This window comes from Schistocerca gregaria, chromosome 6, assembly GCF_023897955.1.
Source record: "Schistocerca gregaria isolate iqSchGreg1 chromosome 6, iqSchGreg1.2, whole genome shotgun sequence".
Taxonomy (NCBI): domain Eukaryota; kingdom Metazoa; phylum Arthropoda; class Insecta; order Orthoptera; family Acrididae; genus Schistocerca; species Schistocerca gregaria.
The window spans coordinates 84,662,992-84,690,500 of record NC_064925.1 but is presented as its reverse complement, the minus strand read 5'-3'; the positions used below and the strand labels follow the sequence as shown (position 1 = coordinate 84,690,500).

Here is a 27,509-nt window from a genome sequence, read left to right as displayed (position 1 = left end):
CGTCTCCCAGCTGTTCCAAGCTGTTCAATTTGCAGATGGACTATACTGCGGGCCTGAGATCCAGAGTGGTTATACATGGAGTTCGGTAAGAGCGAGTAAATATGTGGCAGGACATAGAGAAGGCTCCACTGAACAATCTGAGATATGGAACCTTGGATCGGGGAAGCCAGCTTCAGGAGGTATGGGAGTAAACTTGTGTACCGCTTTGCCTAGCATTACTGTTTTCCTGCTTATTTGCAACAAACATGCGCACAAGTTTACGTGAACTGTGCTGTTTATTCACATGTACATTCTTTATTTCCTGCAAAAAACAAGGAGGGCAAGCGTGATTACTAGAAAGTCAGGATGCAGGTATTGTTTACTTTACTTGTTAATAAGGTTGCTGTGTGGTATCATATTTACATTGTACCATATTTCCAATGAGGACGTCTAAAGTCACTTGTGTATGAGACCCTAGCAGATACGGAGACGGAATTTGTTGCATAATTATAGCTGCCTCTAATGTTATTGGAAATAAACCAGAGGTATCTGTCAGGGTGCATCAGAATCATGTTCGGCTATGTAATGCTTGCATTTAGGTTGATGGCCATCAGTTTCAGCACATTTTGTAAGACACAGTACACATGGTACGCACATTGTGTCAATGTTGCTATTTGCAGTTAACTGTATCTGATGCAAATTGAAAAGTGCTCAGTGATGCCATTTCATTCCGATTGTCTCCTTAAGCTGCCTTCTCCAGTACCAGGTTCTCTGCCTCAAATTGTTCAGTGGAGCATTCTAAATATCCTGTTACATTTTTGCACGCTCTTACGGAAACATCCTCTATAAGAGAACACCCACCGAAAGGCAAATTAGTCTTCACGACCTCCTGAAAGTGACAAGCCAGCTTGTCGAAATCTCCAACCATTTGTTCTATGTCACCTGGAGGAGTACCGGACAACATTTCAAAATTTGAGGCGTTGCGCACAGTTGGACGTATTAGTGTTCATGCTGTATAGAATTATTCGTACGTATCTCTAGGGTTTCAGAAGATGACTACATGAAAACTACAAGATTTGCAAAAAACTGTCACCAACCAGTGGACAGAGCATCTCTCCCAGTTTTAAACTCACATTACAGATGGTCAGCAATACGTCCCCGTGAGCCACTGAAACAGTTTTCCTGGGAAGGGACGGCAGCATCCCGGATCCCAAATCTGTTCATTGGGCTGCCCAAAAGCAGCAAAAAATAAATGTAAATGTCGTGTGACTAGGGCCTCCCGTCGGGTAGACCGTTCGCCGGCGCAAGTATTTCCATATGACGCCACTTCGGTGACTTGGGCGTCGATGTGGATGAAACGATGAGTAGGACAACATAAAACCCAGTCCCTGGGCGGAGAAAATCTCCAACCCAGCGGGGAACCGAACTCGGGCGCTTAGTATTGACATTCTGTCATGCAGACCACTCAGCTACTGGTGGCGGAAAAGGCAGAAATGATCGAATTCATTGTGACGACACATGAGGGATGATTTTTTTACCTGTCGTCGCGTATCCACACATGGAAAGCTATGTGCACTGATACAGAATTTCGTGTTCCTTATAGTTTTACAGTGGTCTTGTGCAACTGTGGAGGTACTTATGAACAACTGAGTATGTTAATGAGCTGCCGGACAATATTAATAGCAACCTCAAACTTTTTTCAGGTCCTGCAGTAATGTACAAAGGCGTACTATCAGAGAAAATTTGCACTTACACTTAAATAATAAGTAGCGCAAAGACCGTTATATCGTTCTCAATATTGAGAAGAACACGTAACAAAACGCTGACAAATAATGTCCTGTAACTGCAACATAGGTGAGTAACAGATGGTTGCAGTCAACTGACACAATCACCTGGGCATAATAATTTTTATTGGGAAATGTAGTGGAACGATCACCTAAGCTCAATCATAGGTAAATAATATGTCACACACAAGTTCAGTGGTAGAATACTGTGAGAATTCAGTCACGCTACAAAAGGAATTGCTCGTGTGTGGCACACGACAAACTGCGGTTACTGAATACAAAGAAGAACAGAACGAACGGTCATAGGTTTATTCGACCCATGGGAGCGCGTCACGGACGTGATGAAACGTGAAATGGCATACGCATACTACCCTTCAAAAGTCTACTTACAAAGTTTTAGGACCAGCTTAAAGGGAACCCTATAGGAATAAACTATGACCCATTACGGGCTACTCTCGTAGGGGTAGTGAAGGCAACATACGGAGTAACAACGGCGCTGCCAGAGGCGTTTAAGCAATGACGCCTCATGTGCTCCGTAATTGGAATGGAGGAAGCATTTAGCTCATGAGAAAGTACCCTCGGCCAAGCAGTTCACAGTGGTTTGCAGAGTACAGACGTAAACGTAGAACTGCATCGGCTGGCTGCTGCAGTTAGCAGTAGGTCGGTGGAGCGAGGAAGGCGAACTGCTCGCCGCTTGTTGGCACGTGTACACAGAACGCCGCTGTGATTCATGCCCCTGCTGGCAGGCAGTCCCGCGGCGCAGGTAGCTGCCTCGCAGTGGGGCCAACTGGCGCGTTTGTCTCCGTCAAGCGCAGAACTGCGGCTGCGCGCGCAAGGACCCACTCCGCAGGACGATACAGCCACTGCACGGCGGCCAAACGAATGCTGCTGCACGCTGCTTCTCTTTGAACAAAACGACCTGTTGACGCATAGCCGCCAGAGATGCACAAAAAAATCGTTGTTGTGAAACACAGGTGACTCTTTATTCACACCAGGTACTGATAGGTACTGACACGAGATCTCAAGGTGATTACATATTTCGAAAAGGCTTTTAATACAAGGCTATTCGTGTGTGTCGGCGAAGGTGGTGTGCAGCTGGAGGAATCACACTACCAAATTCTGCGAGACAGAACAAGTGCCATTTTGTGGACGAAGCTGGAAGCACTCGCTCATGTCATTACTGCGGTACAGTGGAGCCCATGTGAACCGCGCTACACCTACAGTCGCAGGTTCGAATGCTGCCTCGGGCATGGATGTGTGTGATGTCCTTAGGTTAGTTAGGTTTAAGTAGTTTTAAGTTCTAGGCGACTGATGACCTCAGAAGTTAAGTCCCATAGTGCTCAGAGTCATTTGAACCATTTGTTGTTGTTGACTGGAAAAGAGCTTGGGTCGTCCATATTTACAAAAGTGCCAGTAGATATGACCTCATAAACACGATTTGCCACTCACGTCTATTTGTAGCAGAGTACTACATCTTACTCTGATGTCAACCAGTATGAGCCACCTGGAACAAAATTACCTTCTGCGTCTGTAATGGTTCAAATGGCTCTGAGCACTATGGGACTTAACATCTGAGGTCATCAGTCCCCTAGACTTAGAACTACTTAAATCTAACTAACCTAAGGACATCACACACATCCATGCCCGAGGCAGGATTCGAACCTGCGACCGTAGCGGTCGCGCGGTTTCAGACTGAAGCGCCTAGAAACGCTCGGCCTGCGTCTGTAATGGGCATAAAGCAAGGTGTTTTCATGACAGTACAAATAAATGTCAGCAGACGCTCAACAATATAGCTTTCACAATCATGCAAATGTGTGCAGCACTCAAACGAGGGACCAGTTCACAATACTGAACGCGCCGTCCTGCAGGATCTGGCCTAGAAGCGCAGGGCTGGCAGCAATCAGTTCACAAAGCGAACACCTCTTTCAAGTTCGCCAAAATTCGACATTAAATTGCCTTTGGACAGCAATATTTTGCAATAATCCTGTAAGGTACTAATAAATATTTTAAAATATACTAATAAAACAAACAGCTTAAAAGAACAGGTCTTGCATGTTATGACAGTGGCTATTAGTCTTGAATATTCGAAAAGCAACAACACACGCTTGAGTAGTTACATCCATAAATAAATGCCGGAATTGAAACAGTGCTTTTATCTGACTGCCGTTCATTAAATAATGTAAACCCCCACACATAAGAAGCTGGCGCTGAAAGCTAAAATTCATGGAAATGTCTACAAATTGTTCAACAGTTAAACAGGGAGTCCTGGTAGACGTGGTAAGGGTAATACTGCAGCTCGTTGCAAGGTCAGTGCAGACTGAATTAAGCAAAACAAAGCGTGAAATAAGACGAGGTACCAATATTACATTACCAGATCTTAGGGCCAAACACATGCACTTAGCAAGATCAGACCAGCTGTATCAAGCTAATCTCTCGATCAAGCCGAGGACACAAACTGATAAATGACCAATTTAAATCAGCAGATAAAATACTTAGTTCCAACACGCAACGCAAATAATGATTGGAAACCATTAACAGAAAAGTAGCCCACTGATTTTGTGCCTGTCGACATGTATTAACAACCAACTCAAAGGCAACTGCGCTTAATAGGGACAACGTTTGACAAATGGTGCGGAACACAGTGTACTGCATTTTAAAATGAGCTTCGCTATACAAGCTCACTGCGACAGGCAAACGCGCTTACCGACTGTATCTCATTCGGTTAGACAGGGTTCTCTTCCAAGAGGCCACCAAACTTCTTCTGGCCACCTCCGGCAATCTCACGATTAGTTCGCTCTACGAGTAGCTGGCCACTTCCCCTCCTGCTTGCATGGTATCGCGGCTGCCGACGTCAATCTCATGGTCTCAATCGCGTCCTCCTCCTAAGGCGGCCGCTCATCTTGTCCACCAAGAGTAGAGAGGACGCTCTAGTTGACCAGGACTACAGTTTCTTTATTTATCAGTTCTTTCACTCGTTTGATGCTGCCCGCCCTGAATTCCTCTCCTGTGCCAACCTTGTCATCTCACAGTAGCTTTTGAGCACTTGCAGCCGACGTCCTCAATCATTTGCTTGACGTATTCCAATCCCTGTATTCCTCCACAGTTTTTACCCTTTGCACTCCCTTCTGATATCTTAAGACATGTCCTATCGTCTTGGCTCTTCTTCTTGTTAGTGTTTTCTACGTATTCGCTTCTTCTTCGATTCTCTGGAGAAACTTGTCATTCCTTACCTTACCAGTCCACCTAATTTTCAACATTCTTCTATAGCAGTACATCTCAAATGCTTAGACTGTCTTTCGTTCCGGTTTTCCCGCGCCCATGCTATACTACCATACAGTGCATGCTGTGCCCCAAACAAACATCCTCAGACATTTCTTCCTCAGATAAAAACCTATGTTTGATACTAGTAGACCAACCTTGGCCAGGATGCCTTCTTTGTCTTTCCCATTCCGCTTTTTGTATCATCCTACTCCATCCACCATGTATTATTTTGCTGATTAGGTAGCAGAACTTCTTAATATCATGTATTGCGTGATTAGCGATTCTAATGTTAAGTTTCTGCTACTCACTACTTTCGTCATTCCTTCACCCTCCGTTGTTCGCGCGGGTGACATTCGTCATCCACATGACTTTCCCGCTCAATTTTGTCTGACAGGGCTGGACTGAGTTCGCGCCATTTTCAGTACCTTTCTGTTAACTCTCCGGCTGATAGCTGATTTCATAGAAAAAAATCAGCTGGGAACTAATACAGCCTCAAATAGAGCGACGTCCCCTTATTGAAAGCCTTCCATGGGAAATTCGGAGGAGGGCTAAATTATTATTAGGCACTTAAAAAATTGTGGAACAGCCAGTAAAATCAACGGGGTCACGTGGAAGGTATTATATACGTGGAAGAGCGCGAAATAAAACAACTCGTAGTTGGTGCACTACATGCAACAACTGGACATGTGTAGATCATATGAACGATATATGTGTAAATTATGTTGTCAAATAACGCGTTCTTTATTTCAATTTTGTTTGCACTTTGTCACTATATTACTGTTTGTATATGCTTATTAGTTAGGTCATTGTTTTGAAATAAATATTTATATGTTCTTTTGATAAGTAATTGCATTGTTACACTCTCCTCAATGCTTACATGGAAAATAGATGTAAATTTTGAAATGTAACCTTATTAAATTATTGCACAAACTGTTTCAGACGTTAGGATATATTATACTGTGTACGAATATTAAATATATTATATTTAGATGTAACAAAAAAATAATAAAATCGCTCATAAAGACCGTTTAAAGCACACAAATAGACCGCTTGCTTTGTGAACGACACCTGTCTTCACGTGAGTGACCACATCACGAATTTTTGCGCGAGTAATGGAGGGTTAATTTACTCTCAATCCACATTTTCCACTCACTAGACTGTGCACTCCATTCAACAGACGCTGTCATTCTTCACTTTCCTGTGGATGGCGATATGTCATCAGCAAATGTTACCACTGATATCCTTTCACCTTGAATTTTAATCAGTCTTGAACCTTTCTTTTATTTCCATCATGGCTTCTTCGATGAGTAGATTGGAAGTGGGGACGAAAGACTACATCCATCTCTTATTCCTTTTTAATTCGAGCACTTAGCTCTTGGTATTCCCTTTCATTTTTCCGTCTTGACTCTAGTACACATTGCATATCACCCGACTTTCCATATAGCTTGCCCCTATTTTTCTAAGAATTTCGAACATCTTGCACCGTTTCACAGAGCCGAAACCTTTTTCAGAATCTATGAACGTGTCTTCATTTTTCTTAAGTCTTAGTTCCATTATAAAACGCAACGTCAGAATTGCCTATGTGGAGTCTTTCCCTTTTCTAAGCCAAACTGATCGTCTGCTAATAGATCTTCAATTTTCGTTTCCATTATTCATATAATTTTCTTGTCATCAACTTGAATGCATGAGCTGTTAAGCCGATTTTGTGATAATTATCGCACTTGTGGTTTGCTGCAATCTTCTCTTTGTCTGAAAGTCTAATGACATGTCGAAAATCCCATACATTCTGCACATCAATATGAATAATCGTTTTGTTGCCACTTCCGCTAATTATTTTAGAAATTCCAATGGGGCTGCTTGTAACAGTCGTAAAGTCTAGCCACGCACAATATCGATGGGAGCCAATACGGCTCAACATAAAATTCATCAAATATTTTGGAAACTATGAATATGCGAATTCGCTCTTCTGACTGTGGTATTAATATAGACAGAGGTTCTTACAAAATTGATTATGTTATATTCGCTCACATCACAGATGAATTTTTCAGTGACATGGTCAGAGGTTATTTCTAGTCTTTCGAAACAATCTTGATTCCGTACAAAATCGATGTCTGCATAGAAATGACATGCCAGTTGAATATATATAAGAATCATCTACAGACACGGAATAATGTCGTCGCTTTTCATGTTACGCATTAATAATGTAGTGTATTGTGCCTCGGGCTTTTCGCAGATGAAGAAATTCTGTTAAACATAAAATGGAGTAATCTCCATATAGATTTTGGCAAAACATCACCTTTACGCAAAGACGGGCCAAATGCTCTTAATATTGGTGGAAATAATGTTGTGCACCTCAAAGTAGGCACGAGGGGACTTGACAAAGTAAATTATTCATTATTGTGAAATGACCAGTAAAATTTATTGAATGCTGTACTACAATTCAGTGTGACACACGATATCATTTTTCAACATAGTCACTAATTTTCTGTAACCAAAGGTTGGAACTCTTCTATCAGTCGCTCAGCTCTCCGTAGATAGGAATTCACTCCTTCGTCACAAATCGAGAAACGCTGCGTGAACGTTTTCATTGTTAGAACATTTCTGTACCCCCCGATGTCATTTCATCTTTCCGAAGAGAAGGAAACCTGCAGGATCTGGACTGTATGGTAGAAGCTTCTAAATCTTCACATCAAAAACGTTGAAGTTGTGTCGTTACGGGCTTTATGAGAAGTTGCATTGTCGTGCAGTAGAACAATACATTTCCCACGCCTCTTGTTCGTTGTATCCGTAAATCATGCGGCCTTGAGCCCTGGTGTCAGTGCTTGAGGAACCCAGTGTCAGCAGACTATCTCTGACGGTGGAATGAACACTGCCTAACGAGAGTGCATCTGCTGAGCAAAGACCGCGATAGTCGCTCTGCGATTGCTGCGCACCTGGCGGCAAATTGTCGTCTGTGGTCGATATGTAGATGACTATTGCATTGCTTCCAGATCGGCCTCATCCACATATATGCGGCGTGGTCAAATTATTGGCTCCATTTTTCTACAGCCTCACGCAACATTATATTTGGTCCATATCCTGGTAGAATTACACGGTGAATTTGTGTGAAACCTAGATGGTATGTCCATAAGAAGGGTACCACAACTCTGGAGAATGTTTTCGGCTGCAGCGCCATTTCACTCTGACACTGTGATACATCTGTTATCCGCACCTCAGCAGAAGTGTGTCTGTTGCTCAGTGGTCTGAGCATTGGACGGTATGTGTAACTTACTTTCTGAAGCCCCCGCTAATTCCCAACTGCTACTTAGAGGACTTTTATGCACTTAAATCACGTGAAATTTAATGTCAGAAGACAAATAGTTTTGAGGTTAGAAGTGCCATATGTCTATACACAAGTCGTATACGACGTACAAGGTACAGGGTGACAATCTAACATTCATGGTGGTGTCTGTTTGTTCTATATCGTGTCTCCCTACCACTTTCGCGCAACGACGCTCTGAGCGTGGTATTTAGGGAATTGCCTAGTTTAAACCTGGGATCTGTTGCTGGTAAGGAGACGCCAGACCACACATGACATGTAGAATTCAGTGAGACCAGCGATGATATAACCAAATACTTAATGATTTCAGCGTCAGCTCCACTGCACTCCCTGTAAAAGAATCTTAATACTAACTAAATTTAGTGGGAGGGGTTCAAGGCTTTCCTATTTTTAGTTAGCTGGTAAAATAACGTCGAAAAAGCAGTTACGTTTAACATTGGACATTTTATTCTACGCACAAAACATCGTTTATAAACTGCACTATTGATAAAAGGAAATGTTTTAGTATAGGATGGTAAAAACCGACTGCGTTCAACAAAAATGTGAACGAATGTTCCCTGAATGGGTTTCCAACTTCTACAATTGATCGAAGGATGACCTATGCCATATCACATCTATAATCTAGGTTTAAATTAAGTTTCACTAAAGATAAAACTATCAAAATGGTCTACAGTGACCCTCAATTATCTTTAATTACTTATCTAACTTGTCTTAAATTACAGTGGCTGATGTGGCTTCTCATTAACTATATAACATAAAAATCATCGCGTTGCAGATTTTTACTTCAAGCGGCAAATATGAACACCATGAGATTTAATTGACGATCGACACTAGTATTACGAAAAAAGGGAGTGTAGCAGATGACACGTCTGCAGTTCTGAGTGAAGCTTTATGCGCTGTTATGCGGCATCGCGTGTGTTCATTACCTCGTCGTTGGTTATGCAGCTTCCTGCTGGGGGTGATCCTAACGTAACAGAGACGCGAAAAAGTCTCACGCTAAAACTTGCGGGTGGTGTGGCCCTTTTTGTGTTATCGTAAGATCTATACTGTTTTTCTGGAGGGCTCTAGCTTTTAACATGGGCTTGGGGGTGGTCCTTGACGTAACAGAGACGCTGGTCACACAGTGTCTAGCAAGTGATCAAATTGCACAAACAAATGTCGCTTTTTGCGGCGAGCACAGAGAGGTGATCAGGCTCAGTGAACACGGAGCTGTTTGCGTGCTCAAAAGTGAGCGCGTTCACGAGCAATGTCGCTGATAAGAGACGAGGTAAGTGTGTGGGTTCGCATGTTAACTAGCGCCTGTGAGCCTGCCGCCAGGAGTGCTATTCCTATGAGGATTCCAGAGAATTGCATGTTACCACTGCGCTGTCGGCCGACTCACCGGAGACAAACGCTCTGAGTAACATATGAGCTAAGAACCTGCCATCGCGTTCGCAAGTGTAAACCTACTCGGTTGCAGCACTGCTTTTACACGATTAGAAATGGAAATGAAATCCCATGGTGCTTGACAGAGCATGGGGGAGCAATGTGGGACACCCGCGCCGCCGTGATGGGCAAGGTCCTAATGGGGGTGGTTTGCAGTTCCCTTCCTCCGACCGTAATGGGGATGAATGATGATGAAGACGACACAACACCCACTCATTTCGGGGCAGGTAAAAAAATCCCTTACCCCGCCGGGAATCGTACCGGGGACCCCGTGCCTGGGAAGCGAGAACACTACCACGAGACCACGAGCGGCTACTTCTGCGATTACTGAGTAATATAAGACACAAACGTCAGTGGCGTTCCAGATTATATTTCTATAAGCTTTATAAAGGACAATATTTTTCTCCTGGACGGTTACCAGATGTATTTATTCACAGAACTCGGGCACTTTCAGCCTGTTATGCCAGTCTCAGGTGAGAGTTCACTACGAAATGCGTCACTGCACGTCGATTCCTTTATGAACAATGTACAGGGTGGTCCATTGACCATGGCCAGACCAGATATCTCACGAAATAAGCGTCAAACGAAAAAACTACAAAGAATGAAACTTGTCTAGCTTGATGGGGGAAACCAGATGACGCTATGGTTGGCCCGCTAGATGGTGCTGCCATAGGTCAAACGGATATCAACTGCGTTTTTGTAAATAGGAACCCCCATCTTTTATTACATATTCCTGTAGGACGTAAAGAAATATGAATGTTTTAGTTGGACCACTTTGTCCGCTTTGTGATAGATGGCGCTGTAATAGTCATAAACATGTGGCTCATAATTTTAGACGAACAATTGGTAACAGGTAGCTTTTTAAATTAAGGTACAGAGCGTAGGTACGTTTGAACATTTTATTTCGGTTGTTCCAATGTGATACGTGTACCTTTGCGAAGATATCATTTCTGAGAACGCATGCTGTTACAGCGTGATTATCTGTAAATAACACATTAATGCAATAAATCCTCAAAATCATGTCCGTCAACCTCAATGCATTTGGCAATACATGTAACGACATTCCTCTCAACAGTGAGTAGTTTGCCTTTCGCAATGTTCGCACATGGATTGATAACGCGCTGACGCATTTTGTCAGGCGTTGTCGGTGGATAACGATAGCAAATATCCTTCAATTTTCCCCACAGAAAGAAATCCAAGGACGTCAGATAAGGTGAACGTGCGAGCCATGGTATGGTGCTTCGACGACCAATCCACCTGTATTCAATACCACTTCAACCGCACGGAAGGTTTCTGCCGGACATCCATTATGTTGGAAGTACATCGCCATTCTGTCATGCAGTGAAACATCTTGTAGCAGCATCAGTAGAACATTACGTACGAAATCAGCATACATTGCACCATTTAGATTGACAAAGATAAAATGGGGGCAATTATCCTTCCTCCCATAATGCCGCACAATACATTAACCCGCTAAAGTCACTGATGTTCCACTTGTCGCAGCCATCGTGGATTTTCCGTTGCTCAGTAGTGCATATTATGCCGGTTTACGTTGCCCCTGTTAGTGAATGACGCTTCGTCGCTAAATAGAACGCGTGCAAAAAAATCTGTCACCGTCCCGTAATTTCTCTTTCGCCCAGTGGCAGAACTGTACACGACGTCCAGAGTCGTGGTCACGCAATTGATGGTGCATAGGAACATGGTACAACTACAATCGATGTTAATGAAGCATTCTCAACACCGACGTTTTTGAGATTCCCGATTCTCGCGCAATTTGTGTGCTACTGACGTGCGGATTAGCCGCGACAGCAGCTAAAACACCTACTTGGGCATCATCATTTGTTGCAGATCGTGGTTGACGTTTCACATGTGGCTGAACACATCCTGTTTCCTTAAATTACGTAACTATCCGGCGAACGGTCCGTACACTTGGATGATGTCGTCCAGGATACCGAGCAGCATACATAGCACGCGCCCGTTCGGCATTTTGATCACAATTACCATACATCAACACGATATCGACCTTTTCCACAATTGGTAAACGATCCATTTTAACACGGGTAATGTATCACGAAGCAAATACTGTCCGCACTGGCGGAATGTTACGTGATACCACTTACTTATACGTTTGTGACTATTACAGCACCATGTATCACAAAGCGAAAAAAGTGGTCCAACTAAAACATTCATATTTCTTTACGTACTACACGAATATGCAATAAAAATGGGGGTTCCTATTTAAAAAAAAAAACAACACACAGTTGATATCTGTTTCACCTATGGCAGCGCCATCAAGCTGGCCAACCATAGCGCCATCTGGTTTCCCCTTTCAAGCTAGACGAGCTTCGTTCTTTGTAGTTTTTTCGTTTGATGCTTATTTCGTGAGATTTTGGCCCAGTCATGATCAATAGTCCGCCCTATATATGCATATCGCTATCGCGTGAGTATTGTCACCTGAGCGTATGTATGGATATTTACGTACTGTTACTATCAATGGACCAACCTGTATATACATATTAGATATATGTAATAAAACTGGAGTCTTTTATATAAAAGAACGTAGCAGTTCATGTAGTTGTTACTGACGAGTTCATCTAATCTGCACACATAATTTCTACTAGATTCTACATGATGTGCTACAGTCTTTTACAGAAAAGATGCTGACTCCTGTTCTAGTACAAACATAGAATATATAAACTAGGGCTGTTGGTAATTTTGTGTCTGCCCACTCGTCTAATATATGTAGCCTAGGAAGTTGTTTTCTCCGATCGCTACACAACAATTCGCGCAAATCTTATCAATGGAGTTTAATACAGTAAGTTAAACTGACAATATTTAACTTTGCGTATTCACAAAGGCTTGTCGCAAGCTAATGGCCACGTGCAAATAATCAATGTCCTTGGGTATATTCAATTTCAGTGCACGCAAAACAATACAATTCATAAGTCACTGCTGTTTTCTTCCACTCAGGTCGCGGCTGGGCGGCGCGGCGCTTATTTTCTCTTCATGTAGCGGCCACTCCTGTCTACGGGTCGTCCTAGAGTGGGGTTTGTCAGCGTATTATTGGCTGACGTCGTCTTACAGCGCCTCTGCTCTTCCGTTCTTGATAGTCGTGCTGGCGCTCTTCGTTTCGCCGGAACAGTTAAAATATCGGTATATCGGCATTTTTTTTTCTAAAACATATTGATATTTATAGGCGTTTTTTTCCACCGATATATCGATATCGAAATGGTAACACAGTGCCGATATTTTTGTTTCATACTATATTTTTTTGCAATGATCGACAAATATTTGAATAGTTCTGTTGGAACTGTAGTACAACATAATTTTACTTTCATTGTGTGGAGGAGTCTTTCTACTTTTTAAACATTTATCACGTCCATTATTTCTCTTTGACTGTTGAAGCAAGTATAGATGGAGCAAAGTAGTAGTTCGATTGCACTGGGGTGGCGGTGAGACTAGAATACAAGATGTCCGATGTTGCGTAATTTTTTTTTTTTTTTTTTTTTTTTTTTTTTTAACGCGACTAGTGTGTTATTTCTTAATATCGGGTGGTTCTCGGCGCTCAGTCCGGAACCGCACGACTGCTACGGTCGAAGGTTCGAATCCAGCCTCGGGCATGGATGTGTATGATGTCCTTAGGTTAGTTAGGTTTAAGTGGTTCTAAGTTCCAGGGGACTGATGACTACAGATGTTAAGTCCCACAGTGCTCAGAGCCATTTGAACCATTTCTTAATATCGGAATTCATTAAAAGCAATTGCTGAATCTGGTGAACAAAATTCTAAATGACAACATTGGTCTTTGCGGTTGGCGGGGACGTGTGCGGGGAAATGCTGCCGTAATCGGCGCTCGGCGATACCAACAGAAACTGCCATGTTTACATGTCTAACGACAGCACACAATTCTGACACTGCAACTGCTAGGCCGTTGCCTTTCGCAGGAATGAAAAAACCGGGAAGTCTTTGTACAGTTCCGATATGTGTCAAATGAGGGACCCAACGGACACGTTTTATTGTGCCACTTATCTGGAGTTACACTTGCTACCAAAGTGATTAGCGCCAAGCGTGAGCGTGAACCGTTTTCTTTTCAGTTCGTTCTCTGAAGGGGATAAGCATGCCGCTAGCTTGTTGACGTACAGAATATCTAATAACAAATCAGTACTTAAATACACAGCTCTGAAACTACCTGCATGTTTACAATGTGCAGCGGATATTAATTCTGGCCAGTACGTCGTTATTTCTTCCGTCGATTATCGATATACCGATAATGTTCCTATATATCGAGGTCCGGTAATGATATCTTTCTAAACATTGATTCATCGGATTCCCGATATTTTCAAAAATATCAACAGCTCGTATATAAACGTGGTAGATAGAAGAAACGACGTGTATTAACGCACTTCATGATATGCTATCTGTCGAGAATGATGGAATAGGCGAAATGGCGATCTTGGTGACTAAATACGTTACCTACCTGGCACAGGGGTTACGGTGATAATGAAGGCTGTTCTCCCAGGAGAAGGCTCTTTCATTGCACAGCGGGGCGGCTGACCTTTGCCATTATCCCTCATGCGAGTAACTCGGGTGCATAATTTTTTAATGAGCGTTCAGGCGGATTATGTTGTCCTTTACAAAATGTTGCTGGATTTGACATTGTGTCGACTGAGTTGCCGGAATTGTACCACTTTCGAGATTTTATTTGGTGTGGTGCAAACAGTAAGTAACAAATTTATTTAAACAATGTCATCCTCAACTACATGATGTTGTTGTTAGAATGTCATTCAAAGACTGGAAACTGTAAGAAAATCAACACACTACACTTAATTTTCTAAACATCTGCAAGTGCCACAAATTAGAAACATGGTTTCTTAACCTCAATCAGTGGCTGCATAAATTACACAAGCCTTGTTTACTGTGCCCTTGGGCGTAAATATATGGGCTTGCCTAAGTTCAGAGAAATGTTCCATTTCTTAGTTCTTGCATTAATATATGCAGGCATGCAGTATAACTTTCTCCCTTCTACTTCCACCGCACACACTAGGCAAGAACTCTCAGTTTACATTTCATGCATCTGCTAATTTTTTCCATTCTTAGTTGCACAAATCGTTATGCCAGTCTTTTGTTTTACAAATGAGTTTTTGTGGTGGCTGTAGTTCTACAATTGTAGATTTCGTCTCCTTTGCTTCGGTTCGCTTCTTTTTCCGATGGGATTCTGTTCGCCACGTACAAAAAAGTTTCATGAAAACTACAGAATAATTATCTTCAGATGATCTCTTCCCATATCTGATAGCTTTATAATGTGGGTCTAAGCAGTCCGCAGTTCATGCTAATCTTAATAAATTTTGGTTAGTATTTTAGGTACAAATTTTATAGCAGTGGTTCGAACTGGGACCCTCTACAATATAGAAACCTCTCCCCTAATGACAATGATTAAAAATCTCTGTCTCTTACATTAAGGAACTACTTTGTAAATAAGCAAAATAAACACATACATACATACATAGATCCTCGGTTAAAATTTAATACCAACCTTTTACAAGAATCCCGCGTGCAAAACATTAACTTGTGTGCCCCCTAATGCCTACAAGATCTGTAAGTAGCCAGTACGATTTCTCTCTGTCTAGGACAACCAAAGTGTACGTGGTTGAGGCCCTGGATCTCTCTACTGTCACATTTTACTGACGGGATGACGTGAATTCTGTGGAGAGGGAGACAGTAATGACCACGTTTGAATCTGCCTGGCAATGCTCATTACGTACTGTCTCTCGTACTCTCTCTCCGTACAATTTTAAGTTTCATCTCAGACTTTTCAGCGTGCGCTGTGCTCATGGAATGTGTGGGTCGATTTTTCTGTACCCAGCACCCTTGCGCAAATATTCTGTCTCCGACTACTGTTTATATTCGCTTCGGCCCAGGCCTTTGAATACATAAATTAGACCCGCAGTTAACAAGTGCCGCTCTTACATCCTACACTTTACTGCTTTCTTTGCCAGTTGGTTGGCCTTCTCGTACTCCACAATCCTGGCCTGCTCCTTACGCCGTACAAATGTTACTCTTGCTGAGTCTTCAAAGAATATTAATGCAGAGAAACAGGCTGCTTTGGGCTTGACGCAGTAAAACTGGCAAACCGACTGCTGGAAAAGTGTAACACTGTGCGATGAAATTACCTTCATAATTTTTCTTGCAGCACTTTGTGTTCATATCAGTAAAAAATATACTAAACTGTCTTTTTTTACCAGATGAAGGTTGGTGAGGATTCAGTAACGATTTGGCTGTCAAACAGAGATTTTCTGTAGATTTTGTAGTCAAACTGAAGGGAAAGTCAATGGAAACGTTGATCGGAACAATGTTCAGAAAACGATGCAGGCGTCGTTGGATAATTAATCGTAATGCAGAGAGATCTTATACTTGTCTGGTACGAAAGTACCATAACTGAACACAGGACCTCTCAAACTGACGCTCGAACAATTTCCGGGTAATGAGATTTAGCACGGTGTTCAGTGGTCCTGAAAATGGCAATGGCCTTTATAAGTAATTGCGACCGGCCGACGGAAGTTCCTTGCAAAAGCTTTTGGGATGAAACTTCCTGGCAGATTAAAACTGTGTGCCCGACCGAGACTCGAACTCGGAACCTTTGCCTTTCGCGGGCAAGTGCTCTACCAACTGAGCTACCGAAGCACGACTCACGCCCGGTACTCACAGCTTTACTTCTGCCAGTATCCGTCTCCTACCTTCCAAACTTTACAGAAGCTCTTCTGCGAAACTTGCAGAACTAGCACTCCTGAAAGAAAGGATACTGCGGAGACATGGCTTAGCCACAGCCTGGGGGATGTTTCCAGAATGAGATTTTCACTCTGCAGCGGAGTGTGCGCTGATATGAAACTTCCTGGCAGATTAAAACTGTTTTAATCTGCCAGGAAGTTTCATATCAGCGCACACTCCGCTGCAGAGTGAAAATCTCATTCTGGAAACATCCCCCAGGCTGTGGCTAAGCCATGTCTCCGCAGTATCCTTTCTTTCAGGAGTGCTAGTTCTGCAAGTTTCGAAGAAGAGCTTCTGTAAAGTTTGGAAGGTAGGAGACGGATACTGGCAGAAGTAAAGCTGTGAGTACCGGGCGTGAGTCGTGCTTCGGTAGCTCAGTTGGACTTAGCCGGCACGGTAGCTCAGCGTGTTCGGTCAGAGGGCTAGATGTCCTCTGTAATAAAAAAACTGAGTGAATGGATCAATAGTGAACTTCAATGGGCGTCAGGGGACGTCCGCCATGAACAATTGCAACGAACTAAAAAAACGAACAAAACGAGATTACAAAAAAAAAAAAAAAAAAAAAGTTGGTAGAGCACTTGCCCGCGAAAGGCAAAGGTCCCGAGTTCGAGTCTCGGTCGGGCACACAGTTTTAATCTGCCAGGAAGTTTCATATCAGCGCACACTCCGCTGCAGAGTGAAAATCTCATTCTGGCTTTTGGGATGAGTTGCTGAGGTAACAGTAAGGATACGTGGCGTATGAGCCAGTGCACGAAAATGTTTTGTTGTCCAATTGCTTTTCAAATATTATTGTATAATGGCATATTATAGGTCAGTAGTCGCCAATTGTAGTTGTTGCTTATACAGGAATTGTTATGTTTCATCATATTCAATACATACTCGTCAACGTGTATGTTGTCAAAATGCTGTAGAATATTTCTGTAATACATTGATTAAGTACCTCCAAAGTTTCGTAACATGAAATTATTGTTGGAGCAGTTTACTGAAAATCGTGGCTACCAGGTGAGCTCCTGTACAGTGGAAATGATGCTACGACAGCTGCCTACCGTATATGTTTTACTGGCTACCTGCGGAGCTACGTGGATAAACTGCACTGAAGCACAGACTTTCGGAATCACAGGACCGTTTCTATTCTTCCTTGTGGAAGGCTTTGAAGACCAGATCATCAGACTTTCATGGGTAATACTGCAAACTAAAATGTTCAGTCAATAGTGCCTTACATACATACTCAAGCGATTTCTCTAAATGTGAAAATGCTATAAATCTAAGTCTAAAATAAGTGATAATGCCAGCGTTGCCTCGTATGTTCTTACATTTCTCCTGAATAGACTGATCGACTTCAAGGTTGGCTTCTGCTAGTTTTCCCAATCTTCAGTATGAGAGTCGTATCAATAGTCTGTAACGTGACATATTAAACTGAAAGATGGGTAACATTTACGCACGTCAGCAACTGACTTCTTTCTAGCAAGACGTACAGTAATCTTGAAGAACAAAGACACTCCCTGTGCCTGATACCTCTTGCACATCAGCCTGAACAGTGCTCCCATTCACAGATAGAACAGTTTTGCCATAACTATCTCTCTGGAGGACTTCAGTATTTCTGAAGGCCTGTTGTTTGTTCCAGGTGCTTGATTTCGACTAAAGTCTTTCAGTCGCCTCTCAATTTCTTCTTACATTATTTCTCCCATGTCACCTTCAACTGCCTCGTCTACTCTTTGTCTTCCGATTTGGTTCCCTTATGCAGACTGTCTACATGGGTTGTTTCAGTTCCTATTACAGGCTTCTAGGGACTGTAGAGAGGCCATAGTAGGTGAAGTTTTGGTAAGGAACCCGTGTACGGAAATCTACTGATTGGATGTAAAATAAATTTGAAGATCGAATCACCTTCTAGTCCCCTGCTTCACGACTGGCACACGGAGGAGACAACGAGCCCTGAACTGCGCTCTCTACAGGAGCCCACGGTGTCGCCAATGTTGGGATTATTTATCGTCGGTTTCTTTTTTAATGACCAAGGACTTGCTGTCCAATGTCGAGAGCGTGGCATGTCCGTGGAGCATCACAGTCAACTCTCCTGTTTTGCGAATGTACTAGTTTTTCGCAGTCATTCTTGCAATCGGGCGAAAGTAGCCCACAGATCCCTCTTCTCAGCTGGCGTTTGAACCAGGAAGAGGGTGATTTGAAAGTGTTTCAACATTCTAAGTTGTTATACCCAAATGGTACATTTCCAGATGTGGGTTCCCTATCAAGGCTCCTCTACAACCACTAGAAGCCTGTAACAGATGTTGTAAATTAGCCTCCTTTTGCTACCACATTTCAGCTATCCCTTCCTATAGTAGTAGGTGCTTGCATTCTGCAAAGGGAAACTCCCAGTCGAACCCGGAAGAAGGTGTACTGAACTGTGAGAAAAAACCAAGCAAAGTAGAAACAGTGAATGGTCCACGCTCAAAAAGTGCAATGTTTAGGGGAGGTAGCTGCGGCGTCGTGGTTTCAGGGTCACGATGCTGGACTGAAAAGCAGATAGCCATGGTCAAACCTCCCTTGTGACATTTCCTTCATTTTATTTTTCATCACTTTATGAATTGTTCGTCTTGTCATTGAAATGTTTGTTCTCTTTCTGTAGTCTTGACAGTGGTCATACTATACATCAGTTATAGATTATGAGTCACGTTATCGTCACAAATGAATAGTGAGAGCAGGCGAGGCACAGAACAGAAATGAAAACAACAAATACACGGGTGGGAACTACATTACAACAAAGGAATTCAGAAGTCTAAGACTTCCAAAGTGGAACGCAACTTCAAAAACGTTGAAAAACATACACACATCAGAAAAAGTTTCGCATCACCTCGGTTCCGAGAGTTCCGGAACCGGTACAGAAAATTGGAATAGAGACCAACATAAACATAATTTCCGCTCTTTTTATTGCTCATGAAAATGACACATTGTATGTTGTACCACCATACAGTGAGACCTTCATAGGTGATGCTCCAGATTGCTGTTCATACCGTTACGCCTAATACCCAGTAGCACGTCCTCTTGCATTGATACATACTTGTATTCGTCGTGGCATACTATCCACAAGTTCATCAAGGCACTGTCGCTCCAGTTTGTCTCACTCCTCAACGGCGATTCAGCGTGGATCCCTCAGAGTGGATGGTGGGTCAAATCGTCCATAAACAGTCTTTTCGATCTATCCCAGGTATGTTTTCTAGGATTCATATCGGAAGAACTTGCTGGCCACTCTACTCGAGCGATGTCGTTACCCTGAAGGAAGTAATTCACAAGCTGTGCACGATGGTGGCGCGAATTGTCGTCCATGAAGACGAATGTCTCGCCATTATGCTGCCTATGTGGTTGCACTATCGGTCGGAGGATGGCACTTACGTATCGTACAGCCGTTACGGCGCCTTCCATGACAACCAGCGGCGTACATCGGCCCCCCATAATGCCACCCCAATACAACAGGGAACCTCCACCATGCTTCACTCACTACACAGTCTGTGTAATACGTTCAGCCTGACCGGGTTGCCTCCAAACACGTCTCTGATGATTGTCTGGTTGAAGGCATATGCGACACTCATCGATAAAGAGAACGTGATGCCAGTCCTGAGCGGTCCATTCGGCATGTTTTTGGGCCCATCTGTACAGCTCTGCATGGTGTTGTGGTTGCGAAGATGGACCTCGCCATGGACGTCGGGGGTGAAGTTGCGCATAATGGAGCCTTTTGTGCACAATTTAGTCGTAACACGTCGTCTTGTGGCTGTGCGAAAAGCATTATTCAATATGGTGGCGTTACTATCAGGGTTGTTCCTCCGAGCCATAATCGCATACATAGCGGTCATCGACAGCAGTAGCAGCCCTTGGAAGGCCTGAGCGATGCATGTGCTCGACAGTTTCTATCTCTCTGTATCTCCTCCATGTCCGAACAAGATCGCTTTGGTTCACCCTGAGACGCCTGGATACTTCCTTGTTGAGAGCCCTTCCTGGCACAAAGTAACAATGCGGACGCGATCAAACCGCGGTACTGACCGTCTAGGCATGGTTGAACTACGGACAATACGAGCCGTGTACCTCCTTACTGGTGGAATGACTGGAACTGATAGGCTGTCGGATCCCCTCCGTCTAATAGGCGCTCCTCAGGTATGGTTGTTTGGATCTTCGGGCGGGTTTAGTGACAAAGGGACTGTGTCTGTGATACACTACCCACAGTCAACGTCTATCTACAGGAGTTCTGGGAATCGGTGTGATGAAAAACTTTTGTTGATGTGTGTATGTTTTAATAGAGCACAGAGAAACTGTGTGATTGTGAAACTGTTGTGTTCATTTGTGACAGCCTATGTGACAAACTGCTTTGTTTTCAGCGTTGCAGCTTTTGTAACAAACTATCATGTCTTTATCACTTCCTTGGGAATGATCACATTCACATTCATATGAACACCTACAGGAGGCATATCTCACTCACTTACCAGATGTACAATTCAGGTGCGTCGGTAAGAGATTCCTATCATATGACACACGTACTGTCACTAATAGCTTGTATGACACACCAGACATGTTGTCTAGAGGAGGATTCGGCTGACTTGCCGCCTTCGTCATCAAACGTTTGCGGCTCCAATTCGAAAGCCATTTCCTTTCGGCTGCTAATAGAGCAGTTGTGCCAAATCAACAGTCATTATAGTCCCTTCCTTACACACCTCGCTGTTGCAGACGGTCGTTGCATCACGACAGAAACACAAATCAGAGTACAGCGAACAGTGGAAATAAAAATAAATATGGCACGATAGATGTTTGAGAACGGCGCTCCCGCCCGGCACTCCGGTTATATGACCACTTAACCACGACACCGATGCTCTTTCAGGCTGCTCTGCACTACATTTCTTGTCCTTCGACAGTTCAGTGTTCCTATTTTGCTTTGTTTTCACTGCTCAGTATTCATTCTGTTTAATGCTTGATCTGTGTTCCGTTTTTGACGTGCTGTCCACTGGACACTTTCACCACTGAATCTGAGGTGGGGTGCAATGGGCAGTTTTCCTTGCCAGTTCACCTACGGGCACGTCCTAAATGTGATTTAGCTTGGAGAATGCAGGTAATTGAATGTGGAATTTCATTGTTTGCTCGTGGTGATAGAAACAGCGGATTGCGTAGGTCGGCTGTGAGCAGTAGAGGTGGGTAGTTCGCGAACGAGCAGGTGCAAAGGAACGGTTTACCAAGGTGAACGAAAGGACCGAAGGAACGAATTCCAAGGAAAGATCGCTTCATAGTTCACTTCGGTAGCGGCGGTCTACTAATAGTTCCTGGGAACGATGAACGATCGGTTCATAGTTCACTTCAGTCGCGGCGGTCTACTTACAGATCCCGGGAACGAGGAACGATCGGTTCACAGTTCACTAGTGCACTTCGGTCGCAGCGATCACTTCGGCAGTTCTCGTTCCAGCCTCGGTCCCATGCCCGACTCAGTCTCGGTCTCCCTAGCTGCACTCGTCGTTCTTCGCATGACCACCTGTCTCAGTTCCACTGGCGACTGCTCCTAGTTACTTCAGTATCCAGTTGTTCGTTTCGTTCACTGCGCTCGCCCATTTCACATGTGTTCCAAAGTGTTCTTGCACTTGGGAATGGCTATTAAGCGTCCACGACCGATAATCAAAAGGCATTTTATAGTTACATAAATTACATAAAAATTACGTTGTATGTAGTAGGTACGTCTTTTCAGGTAACAAAAGGGCATATCATCTCAGTTCATTATATCGATGAACAGCAGAAGCCATACTTATAAGAAGGTAAGAAGGCAAGCTTTTTTTTTATTCATATATTTTTGGTTTCATCGACTTGATTTAGCAACTAACTTTCAATAATTTGCTAAATTTTTAGTGTAAGACAATGCATATAAAACGACTTTCGTGTATCTTTCATATACAAAACATTACATTAGGAAGGCTCTAATTATTTTTAAGTTTGGTTGTTTCCAATTTGCATTACTTGCTAGTATGGTTTCTTCGCAAAAAAGAAGTAGGTTGTGGGTCATTTTGGCTCAGTAGGAAAAGCGGTGCCTCTCCATTGGAAAAGACACAAATTGCCATAAATTTTTATTTACTTGTTATCTCAAAAACATTTGTTCAGAAGGAGCTTTCAAACCAAAAACTTTATTACTCCAAACTTAATTATTATTATTATTGCTGCATTAACTTTAATAATGCAACATTAAAACCTAATTTTTACTGTGTGACGCAAGTATGAAGAGAAAACCACATCTTATTTCATGCTTCCAAAAAGTCTACTTCGCCTACGAACTCAGAGACAATGTGTAGTATATATAGGGTGTAAACGATTATTGTTTACAACGTAGCATAGCTATGTAGTGGAAGTCCAAACGAAGAATTTTATACAAGACACTTGTGGTCTATTAAGTTGGGAAACAGCCACCAACAGGTTTACAAGACTACACGTGCCCATACACGTCGCGTGAGATTTTCATGTTCTCTTCTCCAGATCTCTACACGTCGTCATCTATTGTTTCGCCATTGTTGCTTGCATTACCTTGTTATTTCTTCACTGCCTAATTATTAAATGTTTGTCTGTTTGTTGTATCTGCTCGTAACAGGCAACACATCGCCCGTATTTGGCGAGCAGTCTGTACTCGGGGCCGGTTTTCCGTGCGCCACCCTATATTATTTCTCTGCGATCAACCACACAACGCTACAGTTGGCTAAACGCGAGGTTCTGCAGAATCACAGAAATTACTTTTGTAATGAATAAAAACTCTATACTCCAGGGGGAAGGCAAGTGCCCCCTCTCGGTGCCCTACATCCTTCAGTCACCTACACTACTAGTTTTCAGTTTTTCATAAGAATCATATACCAAGCACAAATGAACGGTGAACGAGTAAAAATGAACGGTTCCCAAAAAGAACGATCAGCAGTGAACTAGTTCCCTAGGATGAACGAGTTTGCCCACCTCTAGTGAGCAGCAAGTTGTTAGACAGGAGCGCGCGGCAGCACTAGGGAGCTAGCCGACGCCCGCGTCTACTGACACCCAGTGGTCCTCGAAAGAGGGAAAGGGGGGGGGGGGGAGAGAGTGGAGGGGGGGGGGGGCGGAGAGAGACACGCATCTCGTGGTATCTGCGTTCCGCCAGCATTGGGCTACTACAGTGGCGAAACCACACAATGGTATCCTGCAGATTGCAAGCACCACCTAATTTTAGCGGTGAACAGGAATTATTAAAACGCCCCGTATACATCGCAGCAGCGAACCCATTGTACCCGAACAGTGCTGTCACTTCACGGCTCAGATACCTTCATGTTTTTGGGACCGCCTGCTTTTTTCTCCGAGCGTAAAATGTCCGTATATTAAAAACACTTCTTCCGAACCCTGCAGGCATTCATTCCTGCTGTTTACAGTAGAAAGTGCTGCTGTTGTCCGGGTTTCGTTTCTTCTGTTGTTCACCATGGCAGATTAATAGCAGAGATACAAAGCTATCGGCCATATGTACGGTAGAGCCGCATGTCCTTGGGAAATATCACGGGCTTAGTTCCCCCACGATTTCAGCCTTCCCGCAGAAACAGCTTAACAAAAATTATGCAAAGCCCAGATCAATCCATCATTCCGACCAGCGCTCAAAAATGTTTCGGGTTTGTAGCCGGTAGTCGTTTACTACGCTCCACGGTACTTCGGCAGGGTAGCTGCTATTGATCTCCAGGTGATACTGACGAATACTCCCATAGGTTATTAGCGAAATGTGTGTTTTCGATGCATGTTTTCAAGGGAGATTATATGTCCTCTGCTACGAATGTTAAATTATCAAATTCTATGAACCATTATCTTTAAAAGTTTTAGAGACACCAACTTTCAGTTGCTCATAATAAGTGAGTATATTTTCGTAGATGTACTGAACTTCCCGCGCCCGGGTTCCCGGGTTCGATTCCCGGCGGGGTCAGGGATTTTCTCTGCCTCGTGATGGCTGGGTGTTGTGTGTTGTCCTTAGGTTAGTTAGGTTTAAATAGTTCTAAGTTCTAGGGGACTGATGACCATAGATGTTAAGTCCTATAGTGCTCAGAGCCATTTGAACCATTTGAACCATATACTGAACTGGAAGTACAGCAGAATTTTGTAAACAAATGAACATAAAAACTAAAAAACATAGAATACTTCTATTGCTGTAGTTCCATATGTGTCGAATCGTATTCCTGATACACTGGAAAATTTCATGTTTCTCCTATCACTACTCTTTCAAATTACGGGTCACCCGTTGCCTAAAAAGTAGGTTTGAAGTATTGAGAAACTTTTATACAGACTTACAGTTCTAACCGTTTTACACACTAGAATTGTTTTAGGTCGTATTACGTGTCCTCCTTAGTCTCACAGTCACCCATTGCTTGCCTTCTTATTTTCTCTCATGCTTCTTTTGTCATTTTATGAGCGGTAAACTCTGCTTCGTGTATACGAAGAACGTCCAACTCTCGCAGTCCTCTGTCTTGCCCTAATCTCACCGATAAATTCAGAACTGTCAGTCTTTTATAGTTCCCACTGTTAAAAGCTATTACAGCATCAGAAACTTTATAGTTATGAGGTCGACAAAAACATTTTCAGGCGCTCTGCACCACACATTACTGAAGGAATCATTCTCATTCTGGGTCGTCCCATGCAAACACTTCTTTAGCAATTCAGGATTTGCCAAATCTTTGAATGTAGGTTCGCCTTTATTACTTTTAGAGGAAGAAAATGATTATGTGTAAACTTAGCTAGGATACCAAAAAATTCAGCTTGCCTATGCTTACACCAGCATTAGGGGGACTTGGTCACATCGGAAACATTCTTCTGCTTATTTACACTTCCTTCGCTGTTTGCACACGTGTTTTCTGCAGCTTTTTAAGGCGCAATTTCAGATCTGATATAACTATTAACAGCAAATCGGTGTTTTTTAACGGTTATTCTCGTCATATACGTATAAAAGAACGATAAATGGACGCACACTAGAGAAATCACTGGCTAGCACACTATTTTAAAAGAAACTTTTTCTTTTTTGTCATCAGTCAACTGACTGGTTTGATGCGGCCCGCCACGTATTCCTTTCCTGTGCTAACCTCTTCATCTCAGAGTAGCACTTGCAACCTACGTCCTCAATTATTTGCTTGACGTATTCCAATCTCTGTCTTCCTCTACAGTTTTTTTCCCTCTACAGCTCCCTCTAGTACCATGGAAGTCATTCCCTCATGTCTTAGCAGATATCCTATCATCCTGTCCCTTCTCCTTATCAGTGTTTTCCACATATTCCTTTCCTCTCCGATTCTGCGTAGAACCTCCTCATTCCTTACCTTATCAGTCCACCTAATTTTCAACATTCGTCTATAGCACCACATCTCAAATGCTTCGATTCTCTTCTGTTCCGGTTTTCCCACAGTCCATGTTTCACAACCATACAATGCTGTACTCCAGACGCCAGACGTACATCCTCAGAAATTTCTTCCTCAAATTAAGGCCCATATTTGATATTAGTAGACTTCTTTTGGCCAGAAATGCCTTTCTTGCCATAGCGAGTCTGCTTTTGATGTCCTCCTTGCTCTGTTCGTCATTGGTTATTTTACTGCCTAGGTAGTAGAATTCCTTAACTTCATTGACTTCGTGACCATCAATCCTGATGTTAAGTTTCTCGCTGTTCTCATTTCTACTACTTCTCATTACCTTCGTCTTTCTCCGATTTACTCTCAAACCCTACTGTATACTCATTAGACTGTTCATTCCGTTCAGCAGATAATTCAATTCTTCTTCACTTTCACTCAGGATAGCAATGTCATCAGCGAATCGTATCATTGATATCCTTTCACCTTGTATTTTAATTCCACTCCTCAACCTTTGTTTTATTTCCATCATTGCTTCCTCGATGTACAGATTGAAGAGTAGGGGCGAAAGGCTACAGCCTTGTCATACACCCTTCTTAATACGAGCACTTCGTTCTTGATCGTCCACTCTTATTATTCCCTCTTGGTTGTTGTATGAGTATATGACCCGTCTCTCCCTATAGCTTACCCCTACTTTTTCAGAATCTTGAACAGCTTGCACCATTTTACATTGTCGAACGCTTTTTACAGGTCGACAAATCCTATGAACGTGTCTTGATTTTTCTTTAGCCTTGCTTCCATTACTAGCCGTAACGTCAGAATTGCCTCTCTCGTGCCTTTACTTTTCCTAAAGCCAAACTGATCGTCACCTAGCGCATTCTCAATTTTCTTTTCCATTCTTCTGTATATTATTCTTGTAAGCAGCTTCGATGCATGAGCTGTTAAGCTGATTGTGCGATAATTCTCGCACTTGTCAGCTCTTGCCGTCTTCGGAATTGTGTGGATGATGCTTTTCCGAAAGTCAGATGGTATGTCGCGAGACTCATATATTCTACACACCAAAGTGAATAGTCGTTTTGTTGCCACTTCCCCTAATGATTTTAGAAATTCTGATGGAATGTTATCTATCCCTTCAGCCTTATTTGACCGTAAGTCCTCCAAAGCTCTTTTAAATTCCGATTCTAATACTGGATCCCCTATCTCTTCTAAATCTACTCCTGTTTCTTCTTCTATGACATCAGACAAATCTTCACCCTCATAGAGGCTTTCAATGTATTCTTTCCACCTATCTGCTCTCTCCTCTGCATTTAACAGTGAAATTCTCGTTGCACTCTTAATGTTACCAACGTTGCTTTTAAAGGTTGTTTTGACTTTCCTGTATGCTGAGTCTGTCCTTCCGACAATCATATCTTTTTCGATGTCTTCACATTTTTCCTGCAGCCATTTCGTCTTAGCTTCCCTGCACTTCCTATTTATTTCATTCCTCAGCGACTTGTATTTCTGTATTCCTGATTTTCCCGGAACATGTTTGTACTTCCTCCTTTCATCAATCAACTGAAGTATTTCTTCTGTTACCCATGGTTTCTTCGCAGCTACCTTCTTTGTACCTATTTTTTCCTTCCCAACTTCTGTGATGACCCTTTTTAG

The 27,509-nt window shown here is 42.9% G+C and overlaps 1 non-coding gene across 1 annotated transcript; it reads left to right on the top strand.

Moving 5' to 3' along the window:
- Window positions 1-14,234: 14,234 nt before the first annotated feature.
- LOC126279311 (U1 spliceosomal RNA) lies at window positions 14,235-14,391 on the top strand. Its single transcript, XR_007550797.1, has one exon. It is a non-coding gene; the product is annotated as a U1 spliceosomal RNA (small nuclear RNA).
- Window positions 14,392-27,509: the final 13,118 nt, after the last annotated feature.